The following is a 23,214-nucleotide window of genomic DNA, read 5'->3' on the forward strand; positions in this document are numbered from 1 at the left end:
TTTCTCCAGAGATGCTCTCTGACCCGCTTAGTTACTCCAGCTTTTTGTCTATTTTCAGTTTAAACCAGCATCTGGAGTTCCTTTCTGCACAAAGTTTCTGCTTATTGCTTTAATTATTTTGAATTTTTACTGATTGGCAATAATGAAGTGAAGCTATGTTTTATTAGAAACCAATTTAAAACATATCAAATGGGTACTTTTTCATTGCAACATAGCATCGTAAGCATATTTTAACTCCTTTACTCTGAAGATTGGAAATCCAACCTCTCAGCTAACAAAAACACCTCAACTTTCTAATTCTTTTTAGGAACAACTGAATCAGCTACCATAACCATTGGCATAAAGGAATGGGAATTTGATATTTTATTGAGTACTAGACTAAGTGGGACCCGTTGGGTCCCAGCATCACACGGGGCTGGTCCCCCAACCCAATATTCCACCTCTCCACCAATTCCAATATTGGTGACCAGTGTTTGTTTGTTTGTCTTTTTGCACAAAGTCCGCGAGCATTGCCACTTTTCATTTCACTGCACATCTCGTATGTGTATGTGACGAATAAACTTGACTTGACTTGACAGTGGGGTGACAATGTTATTCACAGCTCAGACTGAGAGACGTGGCCCTCTCGCTCCCCCCATCTTGCCGAGACTGACTGAGGCACTCAACACTTCCGGGGTTTTATAGTCTCTCTGGAAGGGGCGTGGCTTTCAGGAGAGAGAATCTCAACATTTTTTAAACACTAATAACTCTTTTATTTTTCATCGATGGGGAAAAATCCTCTTGTCCTGCGCAGCGGAGGGGGATTCTGAGTAAGATGGCCAAAAATCGCAGCCGTAAGTGGTAGCGTTTTTTCTAAAATCAATATACAGAACAACGGGAAGTGGTCAAGATCAGACTTTTAGTAATATAGATAGATAGATAGATAGATAGATATCTATGCACAGGATACAAATATATTAAGTCAAATATGAAGTAAACTTTCAATTTAACATTTTTATGTATTCGCTTGTTGCGGCATACTAAATCGACACATAACAAAAACTCTGATCTTGTTATTTTCCAGTTTGCGCGTTTTTTCTATTTATGCAAAAACGGTACGCGATAGCGCTACGAATTTTTGCCAGCTCACTCCTGTTCTCCTGTGCTGTGAATGCACAACGTTTTGTTCTGATCGGTGGTCTATTGTAAAACTTAGCGAGGTTTAAAAATCTTTAAAACCACGCGTGCGCAGATCGATCTCCTCACCTGCCGGTCGGCGCCGCACAGATTAATCTCTTCTCCTGTCACTCCGCGGGACAGTCCGTCCCTTCCTGCGCCATCGCGTCTTTACTGGAGCTGAGGGACACTGGATGGCCAGCGGAGGTTTCCAACTGGACACAATTTCGGAGGGACTGGAAGCGGCCCAGCCCGGCGCGGAGACGGAGATGTCGCAAAACGGAAAGCGGAGACTCTGATCCCGGCGGAAGGGAACGACCAGCGTCCAGCACCCGCTGTAAGCCCCCATCACACCGCCAGCCCCAGCCCCTTCTCCTCTGGTCATTCTTTCCCCATGGCTCTTCCCCCGTCTTTTCTCCGAGTTCTCTCCCCTCCCCGCCCACACACCCCTCTCCCCCACAACCCCCCTGCCCACACACCCCCCTTCCCCTGCAACATCCCCCCCCATGCCCACCCCCCCAAACACCCCAGCCCACAACCCCCTGCCCCCATCACCACACCCCTGCCCCCACAACCCCACACACTCTCCTTCCCCCTCCACACACACACACCCCGCCCCCACACACAACCCCCACCCACACACGCCCCCCAACCCCCACCCACACACGCCCCCCAACCCCCACATTCCTTTCCCCACCCCACACACACACACACACACACCTCTCCCCTCCCCGCCCCCACACCCCTCCTCTGCCTCCCCCCCCCCACACCCTCCCCCCCTGCCGCGCCTGTGCAGTTAGGGGCTATGGCGGTGTGGTGGAATATTGCGTTGGGGGAATGGGTTGCAGTTGTGGGAACGGGTGAGTGGTGGAATATTGCGTTGGGGGAATGGGTGAGTGGTGGAATATTGAGTTGGGGAATGGGTTGCTTTGGGGGACAAGGCCTGCCGTGTGACTGGGACCCAACGGGTCCCACTTAGACTAGTTATATGTCAATCTTGTACTGCCACAATGTAAAAATTCCAACTGAGCATCGTCCTTTGTATGCTTGTTTCCCGTATTGTTTTGCTAAGTCTAAATTATTGAGTGTTTTGCTCATTTCATCTTTTAAACTAACTTTGCTCTTTTAATTAGCATTAAATCTATCATGGATAGTTGTCAGTTTTTGTAAATTTCTTTGTCTATCTTTTTTCATATATTGCACACAACTTTGAGATTCAAAATGTCTGGAGGCTCAGCTCAAAATAACCACCGTATAATAAACTGTTTTTGTTAAGCTTACTGAGGTTTCCAAGTGTATTCTAAAGAAGAGCTAACTACATTTCTGTCGTACATCAAGAATTGATTGACTGTTGCATACAGCTGATAATGGTGCCAAGTTAATCACACAAAGTTGCTTGCTTCTGTTTTGGGAGAAGCATTGGGTTAAAGCAAAAATAGGCACTTCCAGTCAATTATTGTGGATGAAAACCTGCAAGGGGACAGTAGCAGTCTTGTAAAGGTAAATGTGCTTTGAAAATGAACGCTAATGATGTGTAGTATGTTATCTGTTTGATGGCATAGATTAAATGTAATGTTATTTTTCCACTGTAAAACCTCAAAGATTGAATTTCTTTTCATTTAATAGAAAAGTTTCCCACAAAATAGATTGTTACGATGGAAATACTACTGATGGTACTGATTTTAATCTCACAAAATAAAGAATTTAGGAACCCATAGAGATTAGGGTCAATAAAAGGCAGAGAAAAAACAAATATTCAGAGAAATCGTAAATATGCCTGAGGGGCTAATGAGATTAGAGAGAATGAAAAAAGAGAGAATGCAGAAAATCAGCTATTGGACTATAGCAGAATAGCCACAGGATGCTGGGATAATCTCAGCGGGTGAGGCAGCATCTCTGGAGAGAAGGAATGGGCGACGTTTCGGGTCGAGACCCTTCAGACTGTCGGGGGAGAGGGCTGGACAAATATAGAATGTAGTCAGAGACAGTAAGACTAGTGGGAGAACTGGGAAGGGGATGGAGAGAGAAAGCAAGGGCTATCTGAAGTTAGAGAAGTCAATGTTCATACCGCTGGGGTGTAAATTACCCAAGCGAAATATGGGGTGCTGATCCTCCAAAAGGACAGAAAGGTCAGATTGGGAATGGGAGGAGGAGTTGATGTGCTGAGCCACCGGGATATCAGGTAGGTTAATGCGGACTGAGTGGAGGTGTTCAGTGAAACGATCGGCGAGCCTGTGCTTGGACTAGCCGATGTAGAGAAGTTGACAGCTGGAACAGCGGATACAGTAGATGAGGTTGGAGGAGGTGCAGGTGAACCTCTGCCTCACCTGGAAGGACTTTGGGTCCTTGGATGGAGTCGAAGGGGAAGGTAGAGACAGGTGCGGCGTCCTGGGGAGGGGGTGGTTTGGGTGGGAAGGGACGAGTTGACCAGGGAGTTTCGGAGAGAAAGGTCTCTGTGGCAAGCAGAAATGGGTGGAGATGGGAAAATGTGGCCTGCAATGGGATCCCGTTGGAGGTGGCGAAAATGTTGGAGGATTATATGCTGTTTGCGACGGCTGATGGGGGGGGAAGGTGAGGACAAGGACCCTGTTCTTGTTACGAATGTGGGGTGGGGGGGAGGGGGAATAAGAGCAGAGCTGCGGGATATCGAGGAGACCCTAGTGAGAGCCTCATCTATAATGGAAGAGGGAAACCTCCGATGCCCTGGTATGGAACACCTCATCCTGGGAGCAGATGCAGTGCAGACAGAGGAATTGGGAGTAGGGGATAGTCTTTGTAGGAAGCAGGGTGGGAAGAAGTGTAGTCAAGATAGCAATGGGAGTCAGTAGGTTTGTAGTAGATGTCGGTCAATGGTCTGTTTCCTGTGATGGAAACAGTGAGACCTAGAAACAGTAGTTAGATGTCTGAGGGTCCAAGTGAATTTGAGTGCAGGATGGAAATTAGTGGTGAAGTTGATGAAGTCAGTGAGTTCTGCATGGGTGCAGGAGGTAGTACCAATGCAATCTTTAATGTAGCGGAGGTAGAGATTTGGAATAGGGCCAGGAACGGGTTGTTCATACAGTCAGAGCACTTGGAATACTGCTATGAAGAACTGCAAATTTCAAAGAGATAAGGCAAGTGGGAATGTTTTTGAGAGACTGCATGAAGAATGACCAGCTCTTTCACGTGAACTAGCTGAAAGGAGATTGCAGAGCAAGACATATTTCTGTGAGGTACAAATTCATTAATTCGTAAAATAACTTGAGCAACTGAACACACAGTGCTGAAAATATATTGGTCTAACTGGAGGGTGATATTTTGAATTTCAGGTGGTTACTTTGAGAACCTTACTCAGTTTGTAACCTTACCATATAACCATATAACAATTACAGCATGGAAACAGGCCTTCTCGACCCTTCTAGTCCGTGCCGAACACGTATTCTCCCCTAGTCCCATATACCTGCGCTCAGACCATAACCCTCCATTCCTTTCCCGTCCATATAACTATCCAATTTATTTTTAAATGATAAAAACGAACCTGCCTCCACCACCTTCACTGGAAGCTCATTCCACACAGCCACCACTCTCTGAGTAAAGAAGTTCCCCCTCATGTTACCCCTAAACTTATGTCCCTTAATTCTCAAGTCATGTTCCCTTGTTTGAATCTTCCCTACTCTCAGTGGGAAAAGCTTATCCACGTCAACACTGTCTATCCCTCTCATCATTTTAAAAACCTCTATCAAGTCCCCCCTTAACCTTCTGCGCTCCAAAGAATAAAGCCCTAACTTGTTCAACATTTCTCTGTAACTTAGTTGCTGAAACCCAGGCAACATTCTAGTAAATCTCCTCTGTACTCTCTCTATTTTGTTGACATCCTTCCAATAATTAGGCGACCAAAATTGCACACCATACTCCAGAATTGGCCTCACCAATGCCTTGTACAATTTTAACATTACATGCCAACTTCTATACTCAATGCTCTGATTTATAAAGGCCAGCACACCAAAAGCTTTCTTTACCACCCAATCTACATGAGATTCCACTTTCAGGGAACTGTGCACAGTTATTCCCAGATCCCTCTGTTCACCTGCATTCTTCAATTCCCTACCATTTACCATGTACGTCCTATTTTGATTTGTCCTGCCAAGATGTAGCACCTCACACTTATCAGCATTAAACTCCATCTGCCATCTTTCAGCCCACTCTTCCAACTGGCATAAATCTCTCTGTAGACTTTGAAAATCTACTTCATTATCCACAACCCCACCTATCTTAGTATCATCTGCATACTTACTAATCCAATTTACCACACCATCATCCAGATCATTGATGTACATGACAAACAACAGTGGACCCAACACAGATCCCTGTGGCACCCCACTAGTCACTGGCCTCCAACCTGACAAACAACCATCCACCATTACTCTCTGGCATCTCCCATTCAGCCACTGTTGAATCCATCTTGCTACTCCACCATTAACACCCAACAATTGAACCTTCTTAACCAACCTTCCGTGAGGAACCTTGTCAAAGGCCTTACTGAAGTCCATATATACAACATCCATTGCTTTACCCTCATCAATTTCCCGAGTAACCTCTTCAAAAAATTCAAGAAGATTAGTCAAACATGACCTTCCAGGCACAAATCCATGTTGACTGTTCCTAATCAGACCCTGTTTATCCAGATGCTTATATATTATCTCTAAGTATCCTTTCCATTAATTTGCCCACCACTGACGTCAAACTAACAGGTCTATAATTGCTAGGTTTACTCTTAGACCCCTTTTTAAACAATGGAACAACATGCGCAGTACGCCAATCCTCCGGCACTATTCCCGTTTCTAATGACATTTGAAATATTTCTGTCATAGCCCCTGCTATTTCTACACTAACTTCCCTCAATGTTCTAGCAAATATCCTGTCCGGACCTGGAGACGTATCCACTTTTATATTTCTCAAAAGTGTCAGTACTTCCTCTTCTTTGAATCTCATAGTTTCCATAGCTACTCTACTTGTTTCCCTTACCTCACATAATTCAATATCCTTCTCCTTGGTGAATACCGAAGAAAAGAAATTGTTCAATATCTCCCCCATCTCTTTTGGCTCTGCAGATAGCTGTCCACTCTGACTCTCTAATGGACCAATTTTATCCCTCGTTATCCTTTTGCTATTAATATAGCTGTAGAAACCCTTTGGATTTACTTTCACCTTACTTGCCAAAGCAACCTCATATCTTCTTTTAGCTTTTCTAATTTATTTCTTAAGATTCTTTTTACATTCTTTATACTACTCAAGCACCTCATTTACTCCATGCTGCCTATAATTATTGTAGATCTCTCTCTTTTTCCGAACCAAGTGTCCAATTTCCCTTGAAAACCATGGCTCTTTCCAATTTTTACTATTTCCTTTCAACCGAACAGGGACATAAAGTTTCTGTACTCTTAAAATTTCACCTTTAAATGTCCTCCATTTCTCTTCCACATCTTTCCCATAAAACAAACTGTCCCAATTTACTCCTTTTAAATCCTTTCGCATCTCCTCAATGTTAGCCTTTCTGCAATCAAAAATCTCAACCCTAAGTCCAGTTCTGACCCTCTCCATAATTATATTGAAACTAATGGTATTGTGATCACTGGTCCCAACTGGTTCCACAACGCATACCTCTGCCACCTGACCCATCTCATTTCCTAACAGGAGGTCCAGCACCGCCCCTTCTCTAGTAGGTACTTCTATGTATTGCTGCAAAAAACTATCCTGCACACATTTTACAAACTCCAACCCATCCAGCCAATTTACAGAATGTGTTTCCCAGTCTATGTGTGGAAAATTGAAATCTCCCACAATCACTACCTTGTGCTTACTACTAATATCTGCAATCTCCTTGCATATTTGCTCTTCCAATTCTCGCTCCCCATTTGGCGGTCTATAATACACCCCTATAAGTGTTGCCACCCCTTTCCCATTTCTCAGTTCCACCCAAATAGCCTCCCTAGACGAGCCCTCTAATCTATCCTGCCAAAGCACTGCTGTAATATCTTCCCTGATAAGCACTGCAACACCTCCACCTCTTGCCCCTCCAATTCTATCACACCTGAAACAAACAAAATCCTGGAATATTTAGTTTCCAATCACAGCCCTCCTGCAACCATGTTTCACTGATCGCCACAACATCATACTTCCAGGTGTCAATCCAGGCTCTAAGTTCATCCACTTTTCTTACAATGCTCCTAGCATTAAAATATACACATTTAAGAAACCCACCCTCTTAGTCTCTGTTTATTGTCTTTTTCTTCTCCCCTACATTTTGGATCAGAGTGCTACCATTCTCTGCCTCCTGCCTCACACACTCACTGCTAGCTTTCCCAATTTGAGTCCCTCCCCCCAACCATACTAGTTTAAAGTCTTCCCAATAGCCTTTGCTCTCCCCAGTAGCCTTTGCTAGACCATGCGACATTATTGGAAAGTGGATTACCTAGATGCGTTTTGTCATTGAATTAAAGCAAATATATTTTGTTACTGAACAAAAGAGCTCTAAATACTTGCAGTTAAATATTGGCACAATAGACTAATGACAATCTTTTTTGTCAAGACATCAATGAAATACGAATGCATAAAATAATAAAAACCTTGCCCTCTAAAATTCAAACTAACTTGATTTTAAGTAATTATAGTAACATAATATGTTCTTAGTTATACTTTTAAAATTAGGTCATTGTTTATTTCAAGAAAAATAGTTTATTAAATTATTACATTTTAGCTTTATTGAGTTTTAAACATACAAGCACGTGCATATTGTACTCAACATACACCTTGCAATGCTGTGGTTGGCAACTCGTACCCTCTAATACTTTTCTTTAAGTTCCTCGGAGTAAGAAATTATGTAATTAATTAATAAGTATTTTAACTATATTTTATATTAATTCTACAAGTACAAGCATTGCAGGAAAAGCAATGGTTATTGCCAATTCTTAGGTCTTCTAAGGACATTATCTTTGATTCACATATTGTGACTTTGAGGTAAGCCAAGCTGGCAGATTTACTTCCCTGAAGGACATTAGACACTGGGAATGAGTATACATGATGCTATTTAGATATATTTCTTCCAACATTACTTGTTTCTCATTCTCAGCCATAGTGTAGGACAAAGCCAAATGGAATTCGGAGCTTGTGCCAATGAAGAGTTTCCATGGGAACTACTCATGTGAACATCAAAGGTTGGCCAAGAGCAGTAATAGTATGACAGCAATTTGTGCCCAGTGATTGGGGTTGGAAGATGGGATGGAACTAGTATTTATCAAAGTACAAATTTCAATTAAAGAAATAGAAGAGACAATTCACTGAAGAACGGTAAAACCAGGACCAGACGGGTTCAGTAACGAATTTTATAAAATATTTCACGAGGTAATTTCCCCACCTTTACACAAGCTTTATACATATACATTTAAAGAACAGACATTACCACAAACACTAGCTGAATTAACTATCACACTTATACCCAAAAAAGATAAAGATCTAGAAGATCCCGGTTCATACAGAGCAATTGCCCTGCTAAATACAGATCAGAAAATATTAGCGAAAACTTTGGCAAGAAGATTAAGTAAATACGTTAATAAATTAATCCATTCGGATCAAACGGGGTTTAGACCCAAGAGACATTCATTTAATAATTTGAGACACCTTTTTAACATAATGTACTCATACAGAACTAAAGAAGAAGACATCAATTATTTCATTAGTTGCAGAAAAAGCATTTGACCAAGTAGAATGGAAATACCTTTTCACAGTACTGCAAAAATTTCAGATGGGAGAGAATTTTATTTCATGGATAAAATTACTATATGATAGGCCGAGTGCTAGAATACTGACCAACCACATACTTTTTCTGAAATTTCAACTATCCAGAGGCAATAGACAGGGATGTGCATTATCACCCCTGTTAATTGCCCTTGTGATTGAACCCTTAGCGGAAAGTATAAGAGTAGATCCGAACATTCACGGCTATAATACTAAACACTCCAATTATAAAATATCATTATATGCAGATGTATTATTATATATCACCAATTCCCAAGTTAGTATTCCAAATATATTAAATCTTATAGAGGAATTCGGTTCCTTCTCAGGATATAGAATAAACTGGAACAAAAGTGAAATTATGGCAATAAAACCTCAAGAGCCGACACACCTTTTAAAATTCCCTTTCAGAATTGCTACAGAAAAATTTAAATATCTGGGTGTTCAAGTAACCAGAAAATATACTTCTTTATTCAATGCAAACTTCCCGCCTTTAGTTACTAAATTAAACGCTCTTATTCAATTCTGGAAAACACTTCCAATGTCTCTAACAGACAGAATAAATGCCATAAAAATGATTTTCTCCCACAAATTCTCTATTTATTTCAATCAATACCGATATACCTACCTAAAAAATGTTTTAAAAATCTTGATTCCCGGATTACAAACTTTATCTGGGATTATAAAACACATAGAATTCATAAACGACATCTATGTAAACCCAAAGAAATGGGCGGATTGGCGCTCCCCAATTTCTTATACTATTGTTGGGCAACGAATATTAAAAATGTAATTTATTGGCTGGATAACGCATGCCAACATGTAGACTGGTTAATAATGGAGAGAGAGAGGATTGCTTGCCTTTTAATATAGGCAACTTTCTTCTCTCCCCAACAAAGTTGAAGAACACAATATATGAGAAAAATCATATTATTCACAGCACTTTACGAATCTGGAGACAAGTAAAATCAACTTTTAAACTACGAAATTTATCTCTTCTTTCACCAATAGCTAATAACCTGTCGTTTAAGCCATCTATTATAGATAAAACGTTTACTTATTGGGAAAGACTAGGAATTAAAAAGCTTGGAGATCTGTACGAGATGGGAAATCTCCTGTCATTTCAGAAATTACAGTCTGAAAGGTAATCAATATTTTAGATATCTTCAAATTCAAGAGTATTTGAAAACATATACCCATGATTATCAAACTCTGCTGCCAGATATATTAGACAAAGGTATGAATAGAAACTCAGAGTCAAACAATCTAACATCATACTTGTATAATACCATTCTGAATATAGAAATTCCATCGTCAGATGCAATTAGAAGAGAATGGGAAGAGGAATTAGGCCTAAAAATTTCCAAAGACAGATGGGGAAAAATATCTCGTATATATACATCATTGTTCGATTAATGTTAGACACATTTTAATCGAATTCAAAATACTGCACAGACTACTACTCAAAGACTAAACTGAATAAGATTTTTTCAAATGTATCTCCTATTTGTGACAAATGTCCCCTTCAATAAGCAACTATAACACATTCCTTTGCCTCTTGCATAAAACTACATAACATTTGGAAAGAAATCTTTGAAATTTTCTCAAAAACATTAAAAACAAAACTGGACCCCCATATGGAACTGATTATTTTCGGAACAGCAGAAGCCTGCCCTGAGCTATCAATATTTCAATTAGTTTCCTTAATTATGGCCTGATAATGGCGAAAAAACGTATACTTAAATTTTGGAAAAATACATCTGCTCCTACTCTTAAAATGTGGATTACAAACATGTCTGAGATGCTACATCTTGAAAATATGAGACTTGGCTTAGCAGGAAAATCAGAGCAATTTTCAAAGACATGGATTCCATTCATTGATTCATTACAAGGATAGTATGGTGCAACACAACTTCAGAATTAAACAGATTTACGGACTGGGTGATGGGTGGGGAGAGAAATGAAGCAGGTATATCAACAGTTTTCCATTTTTGTCTTTTTATTTCTTTACGTTTTTCCTATTTCTTTTACTTACTCTTCGACTACATTCATTTGGTAGTTTAGGGGTTCTAATTTACTTCGGAGTCACGTGAGTGACTACATGAAGAGCACGTCAGTCCGCATGCGCATCATTACGTCAAACACATGGTGCCCTGACTGGCTGGCTGGCGCGCAGCTCCAGCGGCGGTCCTTTTAAAAAGACCCCAGGTAAGTGCGAGAGCTTAGTCTGCGGGTGATATTTTGTTCTGTCATTACAGCTATGGAAAAAGCAAGGGTGAAATCGTGGAAGACTGCAGGGAGAACCGTTTCAGAGGACCGTGGGAGTACGGTCAGCAGTCGGTTTCACGGTCGCCGTCAGCTCAGCCAGCGACTTCGGGCTCGGTGCCCATGGACAACACTTTGCATACCCCGCGGGGGAAAGTAAAGTGTAAGTCCAACAGAAGAGTAGACTCGGATGAGTCTGGCAAGGAGGACTCGCCTCCCAGAGCGGGAAGGATGGCTGGATGCCTGTCCAGAGTGGAGCATCTTCTGGAGAAGATGCTCCAACAGAGTACGCTCCTTGGTCGGGAGCCGTACCGCAGCGGGTCTCGTGGACCTGCAGCAGCGCCTGTTGCAGGGCTGCATGACGTCTCCCCATCTGAGGATGGTAGTGCAGACAACTCCGGTGCGGAGGAACGCTCGATGCGGGACCCATGGGAAGCGGTGGTGCCAAATCTATTATCCAAGTTTGCGGTGCCGTCGCTTGTTGGAGAGCCGCTGAATGAGGAGTTGGCGGCAAGCATCAATTACCTGGTCTCCCACCAGCTGCAGGATCAGGTTATATTATAAACTACCTTGCAGTTTGGGGAAGACATCTCCAGGCAGGTTGAAGACCTCGACGAGGAGGCAAAGGCTGTGGGGCTGCTTCGGGCTCCACCAGTGAATAAGCCGGCGTCGTCGTCATCATTTCGTCGGCACCAACCATACCCTTCGCCCAGCACAAGACCGGCTGGACCACAAGCATCCCAAAACCCCAAACAGCGAGGAAGGAAGTAACCGGGGAAAATCAATCTAACACGGAGGTAGGTGGGTCTGGTTCACAGAGTAACATACCGGGTGTAGATTTATTGCACGTTGGTGGTAGGTTACGGTTCTTTTTGCATGAGTGGCGTTGGATAACTTCTGACTTGTTCATACTACATGGTGTTGAAGGGTTTAAAATAGTTTGCTGGCACACCAGTTTGCGTCCAATATTTTCACCAGAGAAAAGAAGGATGGGGGGGTGCCGCATTATATTAGATTTAACCCAATTAAACAATTTTGTGCAGTGCAAACATTTCAAAATGGAAAGTTTTGTCACAGCCAAACAGTTAATTTCCAAGGGATGTTATATGGCATGCATTGACCTTAAGGATGCTTATTATTCGGTTCCTATTCCCAAGGAACCCAGGAAGTTTAACTGGATGGGGCAGTAATGGCAATTTAAAGCACTGCCTAATGGTTGTCCTCAGCTCCTAGGCTGTTCGCTAAAATATTAAAACCGGCACTGGTTCTTTTACGAGCACAGAAACATATGGTGATGAAATTCTCATCATAGGCAAGACTATGGAATTAGCAATTTCGGCAGTTTCAGCCACTAAGCTTGTGTTTCAAAAGTAGGGATTCCTTATTCATCCAGTAAAATCCAGGTTGACTCCATCCACTATCATGGATTACTTGGGATTTACTATTAACTCCAATCACCTGGTTGTGACTGCCCGAGGGCAAGAGATTGAAGTTAATAGAGGCCTGCAGCAATATGATTGCACAGCACCTGCCTTCAATTCGTCAAGTGGCAAGTTTAATTGGTAAATTGGTTGCTGCATTTCCAGCATCTAAATATGGACCCCTTTATTATCAACAATTGCAAAGAGACAAGGTCACTTAAAAACAATTTGGGCCACTTTGGCAGGGCTATGCAATTGTCGGTTGAAGCTCTTGATGAGCTCCAGTGGTGGATAGCCAATCTTGGCCATTGTTCGGGCAATATTTCAATTGAAAGCCCTTCATTGGTAATACAATCTGATGCAAGTGCTTTGGGGTGGAGAGCTACTGACACCTATTCCAGCTGTGGTGGCAGATGGGATTTGCATGAACTGTCTTTTCTACAGGTGCATGGGGTTAACTATTTGGAGTTGCTCGCAGCCTTTCATGGGCTGAAAGCTTATTGTATACACAGGCATCATCTGCATGTTCAGTTACAGATAGATAATACTACTGCAGTTGCATATATAAATCACATGGGTGATCACGTCAGTATCCTGTGATAAATTGGCTAACCTCATTTGGCAATGGTGTATTATTCGTAACATTTGGGTTTCAGCTATCTACCTACCAGGTAGATTCAACATGGTGGCGGACACCAGGTCACGTAAATTCAATGACAACACAGAATGGGTGTTGAATTATAGAGTATTTAATGACATTGTTTCTAGGTATGGTACACCGGATATGGATTTGTTCGTTTCAAGATTAAACCATCAGTTACCAAAGTATGTTGCGTGGGAACCAGACCCAGGGGCTGTAGCTGTAGACACGTTCTCGCTACACTGGGGAGGAATGTTTTTCTATGTATTCCACCCATTCTGCCTTGTCACTCGCTGTCTGCAAAAGATTCAGCAGGACTCTGCCTCTGGCATTCTGGTAGTCCCTGACTGCCCCACTCAGCCATGGTACCCTCTCGTTCTGGGCATGGTGGTACAACCTGTATGGAAGGTGCCAAAACACAGGTCTTTATTGACTAACCCCAGTTCGGGGGAAGCACATCCTCTACATGATCGGCTAAATTTGTTAATTTGCAGGTTTTGAGAAGACCTTTCCTCGGACTGGGACTAGCTGACTGCACGGTGGATTTGTTAACTGCGGCATGGAGAAACAATACACAGAAACAATATGCATTGTACATCAGGAAGTGGGAATTGTTCTGTGCACAGTCCGAGATATTGTAAGACGAAGCGCACATCACAGATGTCCTGGAATTTCTTTCTAAATTATTTTATGATGAGAAATTGAGTTGCAGTGCTCTGAATAGTGCCAGGAGTGCGTTGTCATCATACTTGCAGCCAAGCTCCATATACCAGTCGGTGGGATCTCATCCTTTAGTGTGTAAATTCATGAAAGGGGTTTTCAATTCTAACCCTCCTCGGCCCAGATACACTGAAATTTGGGATGTAGGGATGGTTCTTAATTCACTTCACTCATGGTCCCCACCGTCTTCCCTGTCTCTATTGAGGCTTACACACAAAGCGGTCATGCTGATGGCTTTAGTGTCAGCTCAGAGGGTCCAATCCTTGCAAAAGTTGCGGGTGGATAGGATGCTCACCTCTGATACTGGGTTCACCTTTTTTATTTATGACAACATAAAACAGAGTAGACCGGGGTCCTCGGGACAGAAATTACAATTTATGGCATACCCTGTGGACCCAGAGTTGAGTGTAGTTCGTTACCTCCGACAGTATATGAAAGTTACTAAGGGGCTTAGAGGTTCGGACTTATCATTGTTGATTAGCCATAAGAAGCCACATAAGGGGGTTTCTACCCAGACTATCTCCAGGTGGCTTAAGTTAGTTTTACTTCATGCGGGTGTGGATACTAAAATATTCAAATCTCATTCCACCAGGGCTGCAGCGACGTCCGCAGCAAGAAGCATGGATGTTCCATTAGACCAGATTCTGTCGGCTGCAGGATGGTCCTCAGCACGCACGTTTCAGAAGTTTTATAATAAACCTTTAGTGAAAAGGAGCGTGTTTGCTAGTTCAGTTTTGAGTTCAGTTGTATAGTCCCTCTCGGGTAGAGAGGTGCCAACGTTGTGTTGTTTTGTTTCTATACTAAATTGTTATTGTTTGAATACCATGACTGAACAGTTTCCATTTCTTCAATTGTCAACTATACAGTGTGTGAGGCATGGACTCGTTTCCACGGCATGGAGTCACAGAGCTTTAAAATCTTCACGTAGTCACTCACGTGACTCCGAAGTAAAATATTAAGATTAAACGAGCTTACCAATTTGAAGTTTGATCTTTATTTTATGAGGAGTTACGATGAGGGATTACGTGCCCTCCACTCCCAAACACTTCCTCATAAAGCTAACTGGTATTTCTAGTTTCTTGAATCTTACTATTCTCAGGTCAATCGGTTCCAGTCTGTGACTTCATACCGCTGCTTTGAAGGTTGATGCGCATGCGGGCTGACGGGCTCTTCACGTAATCCCTCATCGTAACTCCTCATAAAATAAAGATTAAACTTCAAACTGGTAAGTTCTCGTTTAATCTTACTATTCTTACAAACTCACTTTCTCTTTCATTTTCCTTCTTTCTTGCTCTTTTTCTCTTTTCTATTTCATCTTTGCTAAAATTAAAATTCAAGCTGTACAATAAATGTATTATGTCATATGCCGCGGTTTATACTTTGTACACTGCTTCTAATAAAAATATATTTTTTTTAAACAAATTGCATTTCCAAAAAAGCTAAATTGCAGCATTATTGGTTATTCATTTTGGGTCGGCAATAATTTCTGTAATCATTGAAGAGATTACTTTAAATGCAGTTCATTATAATAAATATAAAATGTAACTGAAGTGGAACATTTATTATCTAAATTCTCAAACTTAAATTATACATTACATAACAAAATTGTTTGCCATTTAATGCTTGAGTTTGTATTCTGTCAATAAATACAGAAAATTCAGTTCTTCATTGTAAAAAGCATGTTATCAGTTGCAGTTGAAATATGATTGGTTTGATTTATACTAACTGTTTGATAGTAAAGGAGTGCCAGTACCTCAAATGAGATCAGTAAACATGTTGTCGCATTAATTCTGAAGAAGGGTTTCGGCCCGAAACGTTGCCTATTCCCTTTGCTCCATAGATGCTGCTGCATCCGCTGAGTTTCTACAGCACTTTTGTCTACCTTTGATTTTCCAGCATCTGCAGTTCCTTCTTGAACATGTCTCATTAATACTACTGACATACCACATTTCATTATGTAAGAGGATGACTACTGAATGCACAAAGGGCCCACAGTTGTGTACATCCTGCTCGTTCACTGATACCAGTCCCAACCCCCACCCCCATTCTCCTTATAACTAATTTATTTTACATGTAGTTGCTTGAGCTATTCTTGGGGTTTAACCAAACAACAGTTTAACACCTTGCAGCTCACCAGCCAAATTCAAGAGGTAGAAACCTCAAAATGGCATTTAAGTGACTTCTTCATCTTTGCCAAAGGTATTGCGCTGCCAGTGAAATTAAACCTAGATCCTACAGATTCAGATCCATTTTCTTTAATTTGTCAATCATACACTAGTAGGTAGAGTCAGCATTGCAAATAAACAAGCAATTTCACCAAAAATCAGCATCATTAAATTAGATTTTATCCACTAGATTGATGCTAATTAATGCACCTCACAAATTTGTTTGAAAGTGTTTTTAAAAACATTGAAAATTGCTGTTTATTGTCTCTACAGTCATCAGATTTCTTCATATCAACCACGTTGCATGCTACTTGGAAAATCATGATTTCCTTAGGGGGCTGTCCCACTGTGGCGACCTAATCCGCGAGTTCTGGCAAGTTTGCCCTCAACATACTCGCAGCATGGTCGACACGAGGTCCTAGGAGGTCTTTGTAACTCTCCTTCATGCTTGAGAGTAGTCCCCACGTACTCGAGGCTTCAGCTAGGTCACGGCGTATTTTTCAACATTTTGAAAAATGCCCGCGAGTTTAAAAAAAGGCCGCCATGGAAAAAATCGATCCTTTCTTTTACTCGTAGGTTTAGTCGAAGTAAGTCGTAGTAGATTGGCATGTTATTCGTAGGTAATCGAGGGTAGTCGAAGGAAGTCGTAGATAGTCTTCATCATAGTCGAAAGGAGATCGAAGGAGGTCGTCTTCACTCTCCACTATTCTGTGTCCAATTTTCCCGAAGCTAGTTGAAGCTAGTCTTCCAACAGAGTTGAAGGAGGTCTTCTACATAGTCGAAGGAGGTCTTCAACAATTTGTGGAATTCCCTGCCAGTGGAGGCCAAATCACTGGATGGATTTAAGAGAGTTAGATAAAGCTCTAGGGTCTAGCACTGCCATTCATTGTGATCATGGCTGATCGTCCCCAATCAATAAACCATGCCTGCCTTCTCCCCATATCCCTTGATTCCACTAGGCCCTAGAGCTCTCTCAGTCTGAGTTGTAAGTAACACTGAACACATTTCTACTAAATTGTGAGTGTGGTTTTACTGACCTTGAGTGCCCTTAATATGGTTTGTAAATGAAAATGTGGTTGGTTCGAAATAAAGCACAGCAAATGGTTGTTGGTGGTGGTTGGTTCGAAATAAAGCACAGCAAATGGTTGGTGGTGGTGGTTAGTTCGAAATAAAGTACAGCAAACGGTTGGTGGTGGTGGTTGGTTCGAAATAAAGCACAGCAAATGGTTGTTGGTGGTGGTTGGTTCGAAATAAAGCACAGCAAATGGTTGTTGGTGGTGGTTGGTTTGAAATAAAGCACAGCATTAAAAGTCTAAACTTGACAACTTCCTGTTTGCACTGTGTATTGATTTTAGATAAAACGCTACCACTTATGGAAATTAATTTTGCCCATCTTACTCAGACCCCCTCGCTCATCAGGTGCAGAGGATTCTTCCGATCAATGAAAAATAAAAGTGTTATTAGTGTTTTAAAAATGTTGAGAATCTCTCTCCTGTCAATCATGCCATGAAGGCCACGCCCCTTCCGGTGGGAGGGTGGAAGGATTATAAAACCCGGAAGTGTGGGTGTGGCTCAGTCTCTGCAAGATGGGGGAAGGAGAGGTCACAACTCTGTCTGAGCTGTGAATCAACTGAACACACTGAATGTCTACTGAACTGTGAGTGTGGTATTTTCTGGTGTGTGTGGTTTTATTTAGTAAGTAAGTAACTAATTTTTATTTATATAGCACTTTTAAATCAAATCACGTTGAAGCCAAAGTGCTTTACAGAGAAGAAATTAGATTTCCATACATCCATATGAAATAAAAAATAAAAATGACACAGTACACTATAGAATTCAACATGAATCGACCTCGCGCAGCAGAATGCACTGGGAGGGAAGGCACCAAAAAGTCCAGTTCTCCTCCTCCTCACAGTTCACCCGAGGTTGGGGCCAATTTGGGCCTCCACAGCCAGTCCGATGTTTTCAGGCCCTCTTGCCGTGAAGCTGGAACTCCGGCGTCGGGTGAAACACTCCTCAGCGGCTTGGAAATGTTTGAAACGGCCGCTCCCTCCCCGGAGACTGCGGCGCCCGTAGTCCTCAAGGCCGCGCTGGTTGGAGCTCAGACTCTGGCGATCTCGGACGCCAGGCTCCGCGATGTTTTAAATCCAGCACCGACCGCCCGCGGCTGTACGCCCGCAGCCACAGCTCCGCGATGTTAGAGTCGGCGGTCACCGCACTCCGGAGCTTACCGCACGGCGACCCGGTAAGGCATCGCCCGCTCCGTGTTGGTGTCCCAGCGCTGTGCCGCCACCGAAGCTGTGGTCCCGGCAGGAAACGCCGCTCCAGTTCGATGGTAGGCCGCACGGAGAGGTCGAAGATGCGATTTCGGAGGAAAACCGCATCTCTAACCAGGTATGACTGGGATTAATACAGTTTCCCCCCCACCCCCCTCATAAAAAGATTAGGCCTACAAAATAAAAGTTTTAGACACTAAAAAGGGTGAAAAGACGGAGTGCAGGCAGGCGCCCTACAAATGGCGCCCACTCCTGCACATCCGCCATTTATGGTGGTTTTATGGTTTCACCCTGCTTGAAATGGTATGAAAATGCATTTGAATGTGGTGGCCTTGCACCCTGCATGAAATGGTATAAAACTGCATTTGAATTTGGTGGCCTTGCACCCTGCTTGGTGGCATGAAACTGCACTTGAATTTGGTGGCCTTGCAACCTGTTTGAAGTGGTATGAAACTGCAATTGAGTTTGGTGGACTTGGACCCTGCTTGAAGTGGTATGAAACTGCACTTGAGTTTGGTGGACTTGCACCCTGCTTGAAGTGGCATGAAACTGCACTTGAATTTGCTGGCCTTGCACCCTGCTTGAAGTGGTCGGAAACTGCATTTGAATTTGGTGGCCATGCACCCTGCTTGAAATGGAATTTCAAGGAATAGCCGTGAGTCAACTGCCAGCCCACCAGCCATGTACCTTCTACCTGATGGCAGCAGAGAGATGAGTGATGAGTATGTGGCCAGGATGGTGTGGGTCCTTGATGATGCTGGCAACCTTTTTGAGGCAGCGACTGCGATAGATCCCCTCGATGGTACGGAGGTCAGAGCCGATGATAGACTGGGCAGTGTTTACAACTTTTTGCAGCCTTTTCCGCTCCTGGGCGCTCAGGTTGCCGTACCAAGCCACGATGCAACCGTTCAGCATGCTCTTTACTGTGCATCTGTAGAGGTTCAAGAGAGTCCTCCTTGACATACTGACTCTCCGTAATCTTCTCTGGAATAGAGGTGCTGATGTGCTTTCTTTATGATTGCATCAGTGTTCTGGGACCAGGAGAGATCTTTGGAAATATGCACGCCCTTGAATTTGAAGTTCTTGACCCTTTCCAGTTGATATAAACGGGACTGTGGGTCCCCATCCTACCGCTTCCGAAGTCCACAATCAGTTCCTTGGTTTTGCTGGTGTTGAGAGCCAGGTTATTGTGCTGGCACCATTTGGTCAATCGGTCGATATCACTTCTATATTCTGACTCGTCCCTCGACAGTGGTGTCGTCGTCGAACTTGATGATGGATTTCGCACTATGTCCGGCTATACAGTCATGAGTATAGAGTGAGTAACGCAGGGGGCTGAGCACGCAGCCTTGAGGTGCTCCCGTGCTGATTGTTATCGAGGATGACACATTTCCACCAATACGGACAGACTGTGGTCTGTGAATGAGGAAGTCGAGGATACAATTGCAGAGGGATGCGCAGAGACCTAGTTCTGCGAGTTTGGTAATCAGCTTGGAGGGGATGATTGTGTTAAATGCCGAGCTGTAATCAATGAATAACAGCCTGACATATGAGTTTTTGTTGTCCAAGTGGTCCAGAGCGGAGAGGAGAGCCAGTGAGATCGCATCTACCGTTGATCTGTTGTGGCAGTAAGAGAACTGCAGTGGGTCCAGGTTTTTGTCGAGGTATGAGTTGATTTGCGCCATGATCAGCCTCTCAAAGCACTTCATCACAGACGTTAGTGCCACTGGTCGATAGTCATTGAGACACGTCACCTTGCTCTTCTTGGGCACTGGTATAATTGATGTCCTGAGGTGGGAACCTCAGACCTCAGAAGTGAGAGGTTGAAAAGGTCCGTAAAAACTCCAGCCAGTTGGTCCGCACAGGTTTTTAAAACTCGCCCGGGTATACCATCAGGTCCAGGTGCTTTCCGAGGGTTCACCCCTCTGAAGGATCTTCTGATGTCAGCCTCTGTGACTGTGACCAAAATACCATCACGGCGAATATCAGTTATCAACTGAGCAATTTCTTCCCCTCTTTTGTTGCTACAATCTTCAAACTGGAGAAATCTTTCTTGAAGAGCATACTGTACCTTACCCCCTATCTGCTTCTGCTAGTTTAAGGGCCTGTCCCACGAGCATGCGACCTGAATGCGGCAAGCGCGACCAAACCGGAAGCGGGGGCCGCGCGGAGGTTGAGTGATCCCCGTACAGGGCCGGTCCCACCAGCATGCGCCTGCATGCGGCGAGCGCGACCAAACCAGAAGTGGGGGCCGCGTGGAGGTCGAGTGAATGACGTGGTTCGAGCGAAGTCCGCGGGTAGTTTGCGCATGACGTACGCCGTCAAGATGCTGTGTACGGCGTCAATATGCTGCGTATGGCGTTGAGACGCTGCGGACGCCTGTCGAGGGAATTTTTGAACACGTTTCAGTTTTTCGGAGCCCCGCGCGATGTCGGGACCAGCTCCGCACAACTCCATATGGCTCCGGCGATCAAAGTGGGACCGGCCCTGCGAGGCCGAACAGCTCAAGCGACCACGTTAGGTCGCGCTTGCCGCATGGAGTCGCATGCTCGTGGGACAGGCCCTTAACTTACCAAGAAGTCACACTGCTCCCAATAGGCTATATTGTGACACCTTGCCTTGTTTTTATTAGCTGCTCAATTAGCCAATTTGGATGTTCCAACCAATCCACTGGTCACCTTTAAATTATCCTGCCTCTCAGGTTAACTGCCTACAGTTGCCTTCACTAATCGCTGCTCACCTTTTAAATTCTCCAGCACCTTTCTGAGACAAAGTGAAAAGTTAGCACGACTTATCTTTTAAATTCTGCTGCTCTTCTCCCACCTCTCAGTTTAACTGCCTTCACTAATTGCCACTCACTTTTTAAATTCTCCCTTTTAGATATCTCACCATTTAAATAAATAAAAAACATTGCAATCCTTAAGTACATACAACAATTTGGTGCTGTACACAAATTTTAATATTATACTTGCAAATCATATCAATAACAGTGTAAACAAACTCAAACTTCTACTCAGCACTGATCCTCATTGAATGCCAAATTCTACCTTTTGCCAGGTTGAGTCATTTTCTTCAATTTTATTTGCTACTAGACCAAGTGCAGACCCGTTGGGTCTGTTCCCCCAACGTGCGGTTGTGGGGGGGGGGGGGGAGGCGGCACGCAGCGTCACACACACTAACTATCCCCCACCCCCGCACTCACGCTAATTAGCCCCTTGATATTATATTAATATTATTAATTTGCTCCTTTTACCCCATAACCACCCTATCTACTGACGCATAGGCGCCAACTTGCAGTCACATCTAGAGAGGGGTGGGGGGGGGGCGGGCGGGGGTAGAGAGTGAGGGCAGAGAGAGAAGGGGCAGAGAGAGAGAGAGACAGAGACACAGAGAGAGGGGCAAGAGGGATAGGGGGTGGAGAGGAGGGTAAGAGGGAGGGTGGGTGAGGGGGGAAAGGTGGGGGAGGAGGGGAGGAGAGAGGATGAAAATGAGGGGGAGAGAGAGGGGGTGCTGAGAGGGGGGTGAGGTGGGGAGCAGGGAGGGGGGGGAGGAGGGAGAGGGTAGGGGGTGTGGAGGGGAGGGGGTTTAGGGGAGGGAGGGGGGGGGGGAGGGGAGGGGTGAGGGAGGGGGTGGAGGGGAGGAGGGAGGGAGGAGAGGGGGGAGAGGAGAGGGGGGGAAGGGAGAGGAGGGGGGGAGGAGAGGAGAGGAGCGAGGGGAGAGGAGGAGAGGGGGGAGAGGAGAGGGGGGGAGAGGAGAGGGGGGAGGGAGGGGGAGAGGAGAGGGGGGGGGGGGGGGAGGAAGGAGAGGGGGGGGGGGAGGGGAGGAGGGGGGAGGAGAGGAGAGGGGGGGGAGAGGAGAGGGGGGAGGGAGGGGGGAGAGGAGAGAGGGGGGAGAGGAGAGGAGGGGGGAGAGGAGAGGAGAGGAGAGGAGGGGGAGAGGAGAGGAGAGGAGGGGGAGAGGAGAGGAGAGGAGGGGGAGAGGAGAGGAGAGGAGGGGGGAGAGAGGAGAGGGGGAGAGAGGAGAGGAGGGGGAGGGGAGAGGAAATGGGGGGGGGGGAGGGGGAGAGGAAATTGGGGGGGGGGGAGAACCTAAAAAACATTTTAGAACCAAAAAAGACACATTCTGCAAGCATTGTAGAACCAAAAGAGACACTTTTTGCAAACATTTTAGAACCAATAAACACTTTTTGCAAACATTTTAGAACCAATAGACACATTCTGCAAGCGTTTTAGAACCACTAAGGACACTTACATTTGAGTAGACATGTGTTCAGTGTTATTCACTGCTCAGAGAAACGTGACCCTCTGCCTTCCTCCAGCTTGCAGACACTGATTGAGGCACACCACTTCCTGGTTTTATAGTCCCTCCCCCCCTGCCGCCAGCAGGGGCAGCAGAGAGAATGGGGAATTTTGTAAAATCATTAATATCTCTGTCATTTTTCATCGACGGGAAAAATCCTCAGCACACATATGGCGGAGGGGGGCTCTGAGCAAGGTGGCCAAAAATGACGGCCGCAGGTGATGGCGTTCTCTCGGAAATCGCAGCACAGATGGCCAAAACCGGTCAAGAACAGACTTTTAGTAATATAGATATCCTGTTTTGTAAATTGCTTGCATTTGATTCCGCTGGTTGTCTTCTATCCCCAGGTGTTCAGATATTAGTCATAAATCTATTATGTGGTACTTTTTTATTTTAAGTTTATGGCCAACAAGTCTACTATATTAGACTTGACTATGCTTTGTGACTTTTTCAAGCAATTCATTATTGGCATAGAATAAACTCACTTTTGAAATAAGTGC

The 23,214-nt window shown here is 44.1% G+C and overlaps 1 protein-coding gene across 1 annotated transcript in view; it reads left to right on the forward strand.

Annotated features, from left to right (window-relative positions):
- LOC116972406 (transmembrane protein 200A-like) overlaps nucleotides 1-23,214 on the forward strand; it is a 32,340-nt gene that overhangs the window by 6,361 nt on the left and 2,765 nt on the right.

The sequence above is a fragment of the Amblyraja radiata genome, chromosome 4, assembly GCF_010909765.2.
Source record: "Amblyraja radiata isolate CabotCenter1 chromosome 4, sAmbRad1.1.pri, whole genome shotgun sequence".
Lineage (NCBI taxonomy): Eukaryota > Metazoa > Chordata > Chondrichthyes > Rajiformes > Rajidae > Amblyraja > Amblyraja radiata.